We start from the raw sequence: 13957 nt of genomic DNA, 5'->3' as shown, positions 1-13957 counted from the left end.
ATGAGAGCAAGGAGGAAGATGAGTTGAATGAGAATCAATGCCTTGAATTACATTCACTTGCAATTCAAAAGTGGTCGGCCACATTTGGAGTTGTAACCTCCATTCCTATTTAATGTGACCATTAAAGAGGATATTTGTAACCTCCAAGAGGTGGCACACACATGTGCTAGCCTTGATGATGTGGCACATCATCATTGGTCCTCCTAATGCCAACTCACAAATGAGGTGGCATATAGTCAAGTCAAACTTGACTTTTCCTCTTCCTCTCAAGTCAAGTCAAACTTGACCAAATCTCTCTCATGGTTGATCTAATCTAACCATTTGATTCAAACCAACTTAATATAATGAATCTAATTCATTTAATTAAATTGATTCAATGAGTCATAATCTAAATTAGACTCATTGAACACATGAATCAACTTGAGTCCAACTCAATTAGTACAATTAGGATTACTCTTAATCCAATTTGATTCATCACATGAATCTAATCCTCTTGGTTCATCATATGAACCTAATCTCCAACTAATTGTCCTTTGTGTGTGACCCTATAGGTTCTTATAATGTTGGCAATGATTCTAAACCCATTTAGAAGCATAAGTAATGAGCGGTATCTAGCAACACATCATTACTATCCAAGTTACAAGAATGTTGAGATCCAACATCACCTTGTGACTACTAATTGTGACTCCTCACAAAATATGACAAGTGCTCTTCTATCCTTGACATTTAGATTGATCAATGTGAGACATAGAACGTGTCATCCTCTAATCAATCTAAATCTTGAACTCCAAGTAGACTCACTAAATCAAATGATCTCAATATCTCATATTGACTCATTTGGGCATGGACATGCACTTTGTGGTCTCACTCTATCAAGAATATCGATGTCGCTCTCTTCATATAGGAGGGATAGATCACATCTACATCACATCCCTCCGCATAATTTGTTACATACCCAGTAATCGCCTTTATAGTCCACCCAGTTACGGGTGACGTTTGAAGAAACCAAAGTACATAACTCCTTATGTAGGGAACCATGGTGACTTCAGGTCTAAGGACTAGTAGTCATACTAATAGTCACATGATAAAGTATATGACACTTATATAATGATCTATGATACTTTCTCATGGTGGGTCATTCAGTATACATTCTCCAATGCATACCCATGTGTCAACTTGATATCTCCATATCCATGACTTGTGAGATCAAGTCATCGAGTTGACCTACATGCTAGTCTTATTGCATTAACATTGTCCCTGAATGTTAATACTCGATTAGGAATTATTAAGAGTAGTGTTCCCTATATCATCTCACTATCGATTTAACCAATCGATTCATATAGGTAAGAACCTTCTACTCAAGGACGCTATTATACTTAGTTATTTGACACCAATAAGAGTAAGTATAATAACCAAAACAAATACCTATATTTATATAAGAATATGATACAACAAGTCCATAATACAATCATCAAATAATTGGCTCTAGGGCTCTAACTAACACAATATTGGAGGGGGAGTTTGCTTTTTGGAAATGTCGGATGGAGGTATATTTTAAAATTAATGTTAAAGGAACATACACAAACTTTAAAAATTTCTACATGGTCAAATTCTATACTTCAAATTTTAGAAATTATTATAGACTAAAATAGAAATTTAAATATCATAATGGAAAAATTAGAAAATTGTCAAAAACCTAAAAATTTTCTTATTAATCCAGTAGAAAGGAATCTATTTTGGATTCTAAGATCATGCTTGCATTTTTTGCAATTGAATTTTTTTAAGAAACTACAAAATTCCTTTTGAGTTTAATTATTATTTGAAATTAATTTGATCCCAATTTTTTTGAGAAAGAGGAATTCAATATTCATCTATAGAAAAATATCAAGATTTGAATTTTGTTATTCAAAATTTTCAAGAGTTATCTTTGCTAACTAAGAAAACTTTTCTGAAAAGTTTTTGAGTTATTTATCTAAACATAATTTTTTAAAGAATTTTTAAATTATAAATCTTGCATTTTCTTTTGTCAAAATGCATGCTCTATATATTTTTAAGAAAATATTTCAAGATTTCTAAAATTATTTTAAGGCTTTCAATTTCAGTTTTTTTTTCCTCTTAGACTTGTGTTTAAGATTCACCAAATTTTTTAAGTCATTTTAGCCTTATAAATTCAGAATTTTGTTTATTAAACGACTTAAAATTTTTGATAAGTTACCCTTAGATATTTAAAGTACCCCATTTTTTATGTGATCAAAGGGGGAGAAGGGAAGATTAAGTCTAGGGGGAGGTAGTTTAAACTTTTTAAATTTTTACACTTTATTGCAAAATTTATTGCTTTTACTTTATGTTGGTTTACTCTAACTTAACTTGGGTTGCTCAGATTAAAAAGGGGAAGATTGTTGGTACCTCAAGGTAGTTTTGATGTGATCAAATAAGTTAAGTCAGGTCTTGTTGTGTTTAACCTTATTTCTAAGCGTACAGGAACTTAGGAGCACAGAGTGTCGAGTGAAAGACGTAGCTAGCGAGAAGGACGACATGGGAGAGAGACGACGGGCTTGGTACGTCTAAGGGACGAAGTGCTGTGGAAGAGTACACCGGTGAACAAGAAGGGAGCATGCGGTGTTTTTGAGGGATGAGAAGTCAGAGTGGAAGATTGCTCAAGGAGCAAAAGACGCAGTTGTCTGAGAGACGAAAAGTTGTGGAAGAGTACGTTGGAGGATGAAAAAGAAGCAAACAGTAATTCTGAGGGATGAGAAGCCAGAGCAGAAGTATGCTTGAGAAGACAATAAGTTGGGTTTAGGTGAGCCCTATTCTGGATGGCCGAAATCATCCAAGCGAGCCGAGCTAAAGCGGTAGACCCAAACCGAGGCAAGCAGAACCGAAGAAGGAGGCCCATACCAAAGTCAGCAAAAGGTTAACTATTGATGCTCGAGGTGGCTAGACTAGTCCGGGGCGCCTGGACCAGGTCAGGGACCAAAAATTAGCAAAAGGCTGACTTTTGATGCCCAGGGCGCCCAGACTAGGTCGGGGTGCCCGGAACCATTCCGGGCACATGGAACATGACTTTTATCTAGATCGACATGGCTTTTGACTATTGTGTCGGGGATAGATTTCTATCACATTCTAGGTGCTTGGAATGTTTACAGGTGCCCCAAGCAGGGCTATATAAACAACCCTGCTCCCAAAAGCTAAGAAGGATAAGAAATTGTGAAACAACACTTGCACACTTTTAATTTTCTGTTTAGCTCTCTGATTTAGTGTTGTCATTGCTGTAAAGAGGCTTCTCCATCTAGAGGATATTTTTAGTGCACTTTTTTTATCTATCTTGGATTAACAACCTCCCGGTTGTAACCAAATAAATCTGCTGAACCTCGACTTTCTGATTTATTATTTCTTTATGATACTTATGCGAGAGTTAGATTTATAAAGCTATAAATCCGAGAAAAGTCTTTTTCTTTTATTTTTGTGCAGGGGCTATTCACCTCCCTCTAGCCAGCCGCCAAGGGTCCTAAAAGTGGTATCAGAGCTAAGACGCTTCAGGAGGACTAACCGTCGAATGAAGCACACGAGATGGTCGGACCGAGTATTTACCCACCAGTATTGGAGGGGGAGTTCACTTTTTGGAAATGCTGGATGGAGGTATATTTTAAAACTGATTTTAACATTTCACTAACAATTAAGTATGGTTTTGATATGCCTAAAAACAAAGAAGGAAAAGAAATTGAGAAGCATCGATGGACTGAAAAGCAACACAATGACTTCATGGCTAACGATAAGGCTGAGTTCCACCTTCTGAGCATTCTGCCTGCCTAGGATGTCGACAGAATTGGCAATTATGAGAATGCAGAAGAACTTTGGAAAAAGTTCTTAAAGCTCTACAAAGAACCAAAAGTAGCCGAATCCAACACCTCGATGAACTCCGAGTCGTTATCAGAAGCAGAAAATGAGGAAATTACCGAAACTGCTCTCATAGCAGAGTACCTACCTAAAGATAAAGAAAGTTCTTCAGAAATAAGCATTGAGAGCATCAATGAAGGGGGAGTAACGTCGGAAGAAAGCAGCTCTACAGGGGGAGCAACAAAAGTCGACAAGGTAAGTCTGGTACGGTCTCTACCTCCTGACCAATTGTTTAATTTGATAAAAATATTGTCGAAAGATTCTTGTAAATTAGAAATAGAAAATAAAAAATTATTAATAGAGAATAATGAGTTAAAAGGAACTCTAGCAATAACTTGTCGATTAGAGGATTTTGACAAACTAAAAATAGAAAATGAAATGTTAAAAGAACATACACAAACTTTAAAAATTTCTGCATATTCAAAATTCTCTGCTTCGAATTTTAGAAATTATTATAGACTAAAATAGAAATTTAAATATCATAATGGAAAAATTAGAAAATTGTCAAAAACCTAAAAAATTTCTTTTAATCCAGTAGAAAGAAATCTATTTTGGATTCCAAGATCATGCTTGTATATTTTGCAATTGAATTTTTTAAAAAACTACAAAATTCCTTTCGAGTTTAATTATTATTCAAAATTTTCCAATATTGTTTAGAAAGAGGAATTCAATATTCATCTATAGAAAAATCACAAAATTTGAATTTTGTTATTCAAAATTTTCAAGAGTTATCTCTGCTAACTAAGAAAACTTTTTTGAAAAGTTTTTGAGTTATTTATCTAAATATAATTTTTTAAAGAATTTTTAAATTATAAATCTTGCATTTTCTTTTGTCAAAATGCATGCTCAATATATTTTTAAGAAAATATTTCAAGATTTCCAAAATTATTTTAGGGCTTTCAATTTCAATTTTTTTCTCTCAAACTTGTATTTATGATTCACCAAATTTTTAAGTCATTTTAACCTTATAAATTCAGAATTTTATTTATTAAACAACTTAAATTTTTTGATAAGTTACCCTTAGTTTTTTAAAATACCCCACTTTTTTATGTGATCAAAGGGGGAGAAGGGAAGATTAAGTCTAGGGGAGGTAGTATAAACTTTTAAAATTTTTGTACTTTATTGCGAAATTTATTGCTTTTACTTTATGGTGGTTTACTCTAACTTAACTTGGGTTGGTCCCATTAAAAGAGGGGAGATTGTTGGTAACCCAAGGTAGTTTTGATGTGATCAAATAAGTTAAGTCAGGTTCTGTTGTGTTTAACCTTGTTTCTAAGCGTACAGGAACTTAGGAGCACAGAGTGTCGAGTGAAAGACGCAGCTAGCAAGAAGGACGTCACGAGAGACAGTCGACGAGCTTGGTGTGTCTGAGGGGCGAGGTGTTGCGGAAGAGGACACCTGTAAATGAGAAGGGAGCGTGTGGTGTTTCCGAGGGATGAGAAGCCAGAGCGGAAGATTGCTCGAGGAGCAAAAGATGCAGTTGTCCAAGGGACGAAAAGTTGTGGAAGAGTACGCTGGCGGATGAAAAAGAAGCAAGCAGCGATTCTGAGGGACGAGAAGTCAGAGTGGAAGTATGCTTGAGAAGGCCGGAAGTTGGATTCTAGTAAGCTCTATTCTGGATGACCGAAATCACCCAAGCGAGCGGAGCCGAAGCGGAAGACCCAGACCGAGGTGAGCAGAACCGAAGAAGGAGGCCCAGACCAAAAGTGAGCAAAAGGCTGACTTTTGATGCCCGGGGTGCTCGAACCAGCCCGGGTCTCTTGGACCAGGTCAGGGACTAAAAGTTAGCAAAAGGATGACTTTTGATGCTCGGGGTGCCCGAACCAGTCCTGGGCGCTCAGACCAGGTTAGGGACCAAAAGTTAGCAAAAGGCTGACTTTTGATGCCCGGGGTGCTTGGACCAGTCTGGGGCGCCCGGACCAGGTCGGGGCGCCCTGACCCATTCCGGGCACCCGAAACATGACTTTTATCTAGATTAATGTGGCTTTTGGCCATTGCGTTGGGGATAGATTTCTATCCCATTCCAGGCGCTTGGAATGCTTACAGGCGCTCCAAGCAGGGTTATATAAACAACCCTGCTCCCAGAAGCTAAGAAGGATAAGAAATTGTGAAACAACACTTGTACACTTTTAGTTTTCTATTTAGCTCTCTGATTCTGTATTGTCATTGCTATAAAGAGGCTTCTCCATTTAGAGGAGATTTTTAGTGCGCTCTTTCATCTATCTTGGATTAACAACCTCCCCGGTTGTAACAAAGTAAATCGGCTGAGCCTCGACTTTTTGATTCATTATTTCTTTATTATACTTATGCAAGTGTTAGATTTATAAAGCTGTAAATCTGAGAAAAGTCTTTTTCTTTTATTTTTGTGCAAGAGCTATTCATCCCCTCTAGCTAGCCGCCAAGGGTTCTAACAAGTGGTATCAGAGCCAGGACGCTTCAAGTGGACTAACCGTCGAATGAAGCACACGAGATGGCTAGATCGAGTATTTACCCACCAGTATTGGAGGGGGAGTTCGCTTTTTGGAAATGTCGGATAGAGGTATATTTTAAAACTGATTTTAATATTTCACTAATAATTAAGTATGATTTTGATATGCCAAAAAGAAAAGAAGGAAAATAAATTGAGAAGCATAGATGGACTGAAAAGCAACACAACGACTTCATGGCTAATGGTATGGATGAGTTCCACCTTTTGAGTGTTCTACCTACCTAGGATGTCGACAGAATTGGCAATTATGAGAATGTAAAAGAACTTTGGGAAAATTTCTTAAAGCTCTACAAAAAACCAAAAGTAGCCGAATCCAACTTCTGGATGAACTCCGAGTCGTTATCAGAAGTAGAAATTGAGGAAATTACTGAAACTGCTCTCATAGCTGAGTATCTACCTGAAGATAAAGAAAGTTCTTCAGAAATGAGCATTGAGAGCATCAATGAAGGGGGAGCAACGTCGGAGGAAAGCAACTCTACAGGGGGAGCATCAGAAGTCGACAAGGTAAGTGAGGTACGACCTCTACCTCCTGACCAATTATTTATTTTGATGAAAATATTGTCGAAAGATTCTTGTAAAACAAAAACAAAAAATAAAAGATTATTAACAGAGAATAATGAGTTAAAAAGAACTCTAGCAACAACTTGTTGATTAGAGGATTTCGACAAACTAAAAATAGAAAATGAAATGTTAAAAGAATATACACAAACTTTAAAAATTTATGCATGCTCAAAATTCTCTAATTTGAATTTTAGAAATTATTATAGACTAAAATAGAAATTTAAATATCATAATTGAAAATTAGAAAATTGTCAAAAACCTAAAAAATTTCTTATTAATCTAGTAGAAAGGAATCTATTTTAGATTCCAAGATCATACTTGTATTTTTTGCAATTGAGTTTTTTTTAACAAACTATAAAATTCCTTTTGAGTTTAATTATTATTCAAAATTAATTTGATCTCATTTTTTTTTGAGAAAGAGGAATTCAATATTCATCTATAGAAAAATCTTAATATTTGAATTTTGTTTTTTAAAATTTTCAAGAGTTATCCCTACTAAGTAAGAAAACTTTTGTAAAAGTTTTTGAGTTATTTATCTAAATATAATTTTTTTAATAATTTTTAAATTATAAATCTTGTATTTTCTTTTGTCAAAATGCATGCTCTATATATTTTTAAGAAAATATTTCAGGATTTCTAAAATTATTTTAAGGCTTTCAATTTTGATTTTTTTTTTCTCTTAGACTTATATTTAAGATTCACTAAATTTTTAAGTCATTTTAACCTTATAAATTTAGAATTTTGTTTATTAAATGACTTAAAATTCTTGACAAGTTACCCTTTGATTTTTGAAGTACCCCATTTTTATGTGATCAAAGTGGGAGAAGGGAAAATTAAGTTTAGGGGGAGGTTGTTTAAACTTTTTAAATTTTTGCACTTTATTGCAAAATTTATTGATTTTGCTTTATGTTGGTTTACTCTAACTTTGGGTTGCTAACATCAAAAAAGAGGAGATGGTTGATACCCCAAGGTAGTTATGATGTGATCAAACAAGTTAAGTCAGGTCCTGTTGTGTTTAACCCTGTTTCTAAGCGTACAGGAACTTAGGAGCACAGAGTGTCGAGTAAAAGACGCAACTAGCGAGAAGGACGACACGAGAGAGAGCCGACAGGCTTGGTGAGTCTGAAGGACGATGTGCTGTAGAATAGTACACCGACGAACGAGAAGGGAGCATGAGGTGTTTCTGAGGGACGAGAAGCCAGAGTGGAATATTGCTCGAGGAGCAAAAGACACAGCTGTCCGAGGGACGAAAAGCTGTGGAAGAGTACACTGACGGATGAAAAAGAAGCAAGCAGCAATTCTGAAGGACGAGAAGCTAGAGTGAAAGTATGCTCGAGAAGGCCAGAAGTTGGGTTCGGGTGAGCCCTATTCCGGATGGCCGAAATCACACAAGCGAGCGGAGCCGGAGCAGAAGACCCAGACCGAGGCGAGCGGAACCGAAGAAGGAGGCCCAGACCAAAAGTCAACAAAGGCTGACTTTTGATGCCCAGGGCACTCGAACCAATCCAGGGTGCCCAGACCAGTCCGGGGCGCCCGGTGCAGGTCGGGACGCCCCGGGGCGCGCAGAACCATTTCGGACACCTAGAACATGAATTTTATCCAAATCGACGTGGCTTTTGACTGTTGCATCGAGGATAGATTTCTATCTCATTCCATGTGCTTGGAACGCTTACAGGCGCCTTGAGCAGGGCTATATAAATAGCCCTACTCCCAGAAGCTAAGAAGGATAAGAAACTGTGAAACAACACTTGTACACTTTTAGTTTTCTGATTAGCTCTCTGATTCTGTGCTGTCATTGCTGTAAAGAGGTTTCTCTATCCAGAGGAGATTTTTAGTGCACTTTTTCATCTATCTTGGATTAATAACCTCCCCGATTGTAACCAAGTAAATCTACTGAGTCTCGACTTTCTGATTCATTATTTCTTTATTATACTTATGCATGTGTTAGATTTATAAAGCTGTAAATCCAAGAAAAGTATTTTCCTTTTATTTTGTGCAGGGGCTATTCACCCCCCTCTAGCCGGCCACTAAGGGTCCTAATATGTGGTATCAGAGCCAGGACCCTTCAGGAGGACTAACCGTCGAATGATGCACACGAGATAGTCGGACCGAGCTTTTACCCACCAGTATTAGAGGGGGAGTTCGCTTTTTGGAAACGTCAGATGGAGGTATATTTTAAAACTGATTTTAATATTTCACTAACAATTAAATATGGTTTTGATATGCCCAAAAGCAAAGAAGGAAAAGAAATTGAGAAGCATCGATAGATTGAAAAGCAACACAACGACTTCATGGCTAACGGTAAGGCTCAGTTCCACCTTCTGAGCGTTCTGCCTGGCTAGGGTGCCGACAGAATTGGAAATCATGAGAATACAAAAGAACTTTTGGAAAAGTTCTTAAAGCTCTATGAAGAACTTAAAGTAGCCGAATCCAACTCCTCGATGAACTCCTTGTCGTTATCAAAAGTAGAAAATATGGAAATTACCGTAATAGTTTTCATAGCTTAGTACCTACCTGAAGATAAAGAAAGTTCTTCAGAAATAAGCATTGAGAGCATCAATGAAGGGGGAGCAACGTCGGAGGAAAGCAGCTCTACAAGGGGAGCATCAGAAGTCAACAAGGTAAGTCTGGTACGGTCTCTACCTCCTGACCAATTGTTTAATTTGATAAAAATATTGTCAAAAGATTCTTGTAAATCAAAAATAGAAAATAAAAAATTATTAACAGAGAATAATGAGTTAAAAGGAACTCTAGCAACAACTTGTCGATTAGAGAATTTCGACAAACTAAAAATAGAAAATAAAATGTTAAAGGAACATACACAAACTTTAAAAAAATTTTCATGTTCAAAATTCTTTGCTTCAAATTTTAGAAATTATTATAGAGTAAAATAGAAATTTAAATATCACAATGAAAAAATTAGAAAATTGTAAAAACCTAAAAATTTTCTTGTTAATCCGGTAGAAAGGAATCTATTTTGGATTCCAAGATCATGCTTGTATTTTTTGCAATTGATTTTTTTTTAAAAACTATAAAATTCCTTTTGAGTTTAATTATTATTCAAAATTATTTTGATCCCAATTTTTTTGAGAAAGAGAAATTCAATATTCTTTTATAGAAAAATCTCAATATTTGAATTTTTTTATTTAAAATTTTCAAGAGTTATCCATGCTAAGTAGGAAAACTTTTCTCTAAAGTTTTTGAGTTATTTATCTAAATATAATTTTTTAAATGGTCCAATCACACACAAACACAATAGGGCTATAATAGTTGGAACTAGGATGTCTGCAACCACAGAGTTAATCTATTTGCACATCCTACTATTATCCTGCCTAAATTTATGTATGAAAAATGCATAATTTTAACTGAAAACCAAACACACAGAGGCAGAAAACTAGCTCTGATACCAATTGTTGGTTGCTACTCGGAATTCTGTTCTGCTTACCCTGTACAAAAATTTGTACAAGCACAGAACTTTCCTAACAACCTATGTGTTCCTCATGAGTTAAACTTGAATTGGAAATGGAACTTAACATTTTTACTTCTAGTTCAACTCATGTGTTCTTCGGTAGTTAAAACTTGGATTGCAAACAATACTTAACATTATTAATCCAAGTTCATCCCATGTTAAAGAAGATGATTAAATATCTATTTCAAGGATTGACTTCCAAGTTAAACATGGCGAGGCACTTGGCCTTCTTGGATATGGGATCATCCACCACTTCCTAGATAAAGCCTTTCAAAGAAATTGGATATTTAAACTTCTTACAGTAACCCTAGGTTTAACTACAGAGACTTTAATAAAAGCACAAGATCAAAACACAAAATCGAAACACAAAAATGAAATCGCTATCCTCTTGTGTTGGTATTTCAGGATCCATACAAAGAACACAAACTAATTAATTTGAAGCGAAAATAATTAATTAGTTATACTTTTCTTTGTAGCTAAAAACCTCTTAATCTTCTGTTGTATTCCTCTCCTCTTGGGCGTTGTGTGTGTGACGATCTACCAAGATGAAATCCACCCAAACAACTTCTTCTCCTCCAAGAAATTCGACCACCAAGGGAAACCAAAATAGGAAACTTCCTACTCTTCTTCTTCCTCTCCAAGCAACTGGCCACAAGAAGATGCCACTTGATGTGCCGCCGGCCCTAAGGAAGAAAATAAGGTGAAGAGGCCTCCTTCTTCTTCTTCTTCTCCACCAAATAACCGGCCACCAAAGATGAAGAGAGGTGCTGCCGGCCTCAAGGGAGAAAGGGAGAAGAAGGGCCGACCACCAAGGAATAGAAGAGGAGACTTAGGTTGTGGGTTTCCCATAAGGGACCATCTACCTCTCTTTTATAATCCTTGGTCATGGCAAAAAATGAAATTTTAATAACAATTAAAATCTCTCTCTTTTAAATTTCCTATTGTGATGGTTACAAAAAGAAAGTTTTAAAATTAATCTCTCTCTTTAAAACATTGTAGACGACTACAAAAAAGGAAAGATTAAAATTAAAACTTTTCTTTTAAAACATGGTTACAAAAAAGAAAGTTTTATCAAAATTAAAATCTCTCTTTTAAACACTACAAAAAGCAAAGATTTTAACAAAATTAAAATCTCTCTTTTAAATCCTTTGTAGATAGCTATAAAAGGAAAGATTTTAAAATTTAAAACTCTCTTTTAAAACCATGTGGATGACTTCAAAAAAGGAAAGATTTTACCAAAATTTAATTTTAAATAAAATCTCCTTTTCTATTATGCTATGGCCGACCCCTTGCTTGGGCACCAAGCAAGGCTTGGCCGGCCACATCTTGGACACCAAGATGGGCTTGGCCGACCCCTTGCTTAGGCACCAAGCAAGGATGTGGTCGGCCCCTAGCTTGGGTAAGAAGCTGGGCTTCGGGTGGATAAAAATGCTTTTAATTAAAAGGATACAACAGAGACCTAGAGGAGGAATTGGTTTTGGCCTCCTGATGGACTTGAGCTTTCTGTGTTCGACCCGAACACCCAACTCAAGTTCATCAATAATAACTCATATCACTAAAGAGTTATTATTGAACTACCGCACTAATCCCATATTACATTATGTGCTCCTTTTTATTATGAGTGCATTAGTCTCCCTATGTTTAAGATATCGAATGCCCATTAATTAAATGAGTTACTGACAACTCACTTAATTAATATCTAGCTCCAAGAGTAGTACCACTCAACTTCATTGTCATGTTGGACTAAGTCCACCTGCAGAGTTTACATGACAATCCTTATGAGCACCTCAAGGGGACATTATCAACCTAGATAACTAGGATACAGTTTCCTTCTATAATCAACAATACACCATATAAATAATATTATTTTCCAACTTATCGGGCCTATTGATTTAACGAATAAATCTCACCCATTGATAAATTAAAGAAATAAATACTAAGTATATGTGTTTGTTATTATATCAGGATTTAAAGTATACACATCCATAATAACAGAGGTTATGTTCTTTTATGCAATCAGTATAAAAGGAACAACATCAAATGGTCCTGCTCAATACACACATAGTGTACTAGTGTAATTTTATAGTCAAGATAAACTAGTACTATATTACACTACAATCATCCAATTGTTTGTCCCAATCAATCTTGGTTGTGAACTACTATTTATAATTTATAAGGAACTGATAACATAATCTTCTGTATGACAACACACACCATGTTATCTATAATATAAATTAAATGGGCAACTACATTTAACTAAATGTAGATATTTGACCAATGTGATTCTTATTACAAAATAAATGTTCATTCAATAAATGTTCATACAAAAAGCTAGGCTTTTAGTAAAAGAAAAGTTACCCTTTGATTTTTGAAGTACCCCACTTTTTTATGTGATCAAAGGGGGAGAAGGAAAGATTAAGTCTAGGGGGAGGTAGTTTAAACTTTTTCAATTTTTGCTCTTTATTGTAAAATTTATTGTTTTTACTTTATGTTGATTTACTCTAACTTAACTTGGGTTGCTCACATTAAAAAGGAGGAGATTGTTGGTACCCCAAGGTAGTTTTGATGTGATCAAACAAGTTAAGTTAGGTCCTATTGTGTTTAACCTTGTGTCTAAGTGTATAGGAACTTATGAGCACAGGGTATCGAGTGAAAGACGCAGCTAATGAGAAGGACGACATGGGAGAGAGCCGACGGGCTCGGTGCATCTGAAGGACAAGGTGCTATGGAAGAGTACACCGGCGAATGAAAAGAGAGCGTGCGGTGTTTCCGAGGGACAAGAAGTCGGAGCGGAAGATTGCTCGAGGAGCAAAATATTGGTACGGGAAGCGTCCGACGATCGAACCTGTATTTTGATTATGTCAAAGGGTTCAAAGTTAAATTGTCTTGTTATCTAATGTGTTTGAATGAGATTGCAAAATAGTCCTAAGTTTACTTAGGCAAAAGCCCTAACTACGGTTAGGCAGATAAAAAATCCTAGGGGGTGGTAGCCCTAGGTGAAGAAAAGTTCTAGTTGTGATTAGGCAAAGAGAAAATCCTAGGGGCAATAACCCTAGGTCCTATGGGGTGGTAACCCTAGGCGAAAAGTCTTGGCGGGTCGAAAGATTGGGGCAAAATCCTAGGGGGTGGTAACTCTAGGTTGAAATCCTGGTGTCGCGAGCCGAGTGGAAGTCTGGGCGGGTCATGGAGCGAACGTCCAGCATGAAGATTGGAAGCTTCCGGCGCTGAGCACAAGTCCAGTTTTCTGGAGGATCAACTGGCAATAGGTATATTCTCCTGAGTGGAGTAGATGAGGACGCGTTCCCCGGTGAGAGAACAGTAGGTGTCGGTTCAACCTAAGGTTTTCGGAGGAAATCCAAACTCAAAACCGGATAGTCCGAAGGCTGTCATCTTATTTTTTTGATATTATGTGCTACTTGTCTAACTTTGTTTTATAGGGAACTAATGATTCTGCAGGGACGGACTTGGCCTTGGTCGGTCGACTGAATAGCCGGATTAGTCGACATAACCCAATACAATCGGATCAGATTTCCAAATTGCAG

Source organism: Zingiber officinale, chromosome 5B, assembly GCF_018446385.1.
Source record: "Zingiber officinale cultivar Zhangliang chromosome 5B, Zo_v1.1, whole genome shotgun sequence".
Taxonomy (NCBI): domain Eukaryota; kingdom Viridiplantae; phylum Streptophyta; class Magnoliopsida; order Zingiberales; family Zingiberaceae; genus Zingiber; species Zingiber officinale.
This window is presented reverse-complemented; position numbering follows the sequence as displayed.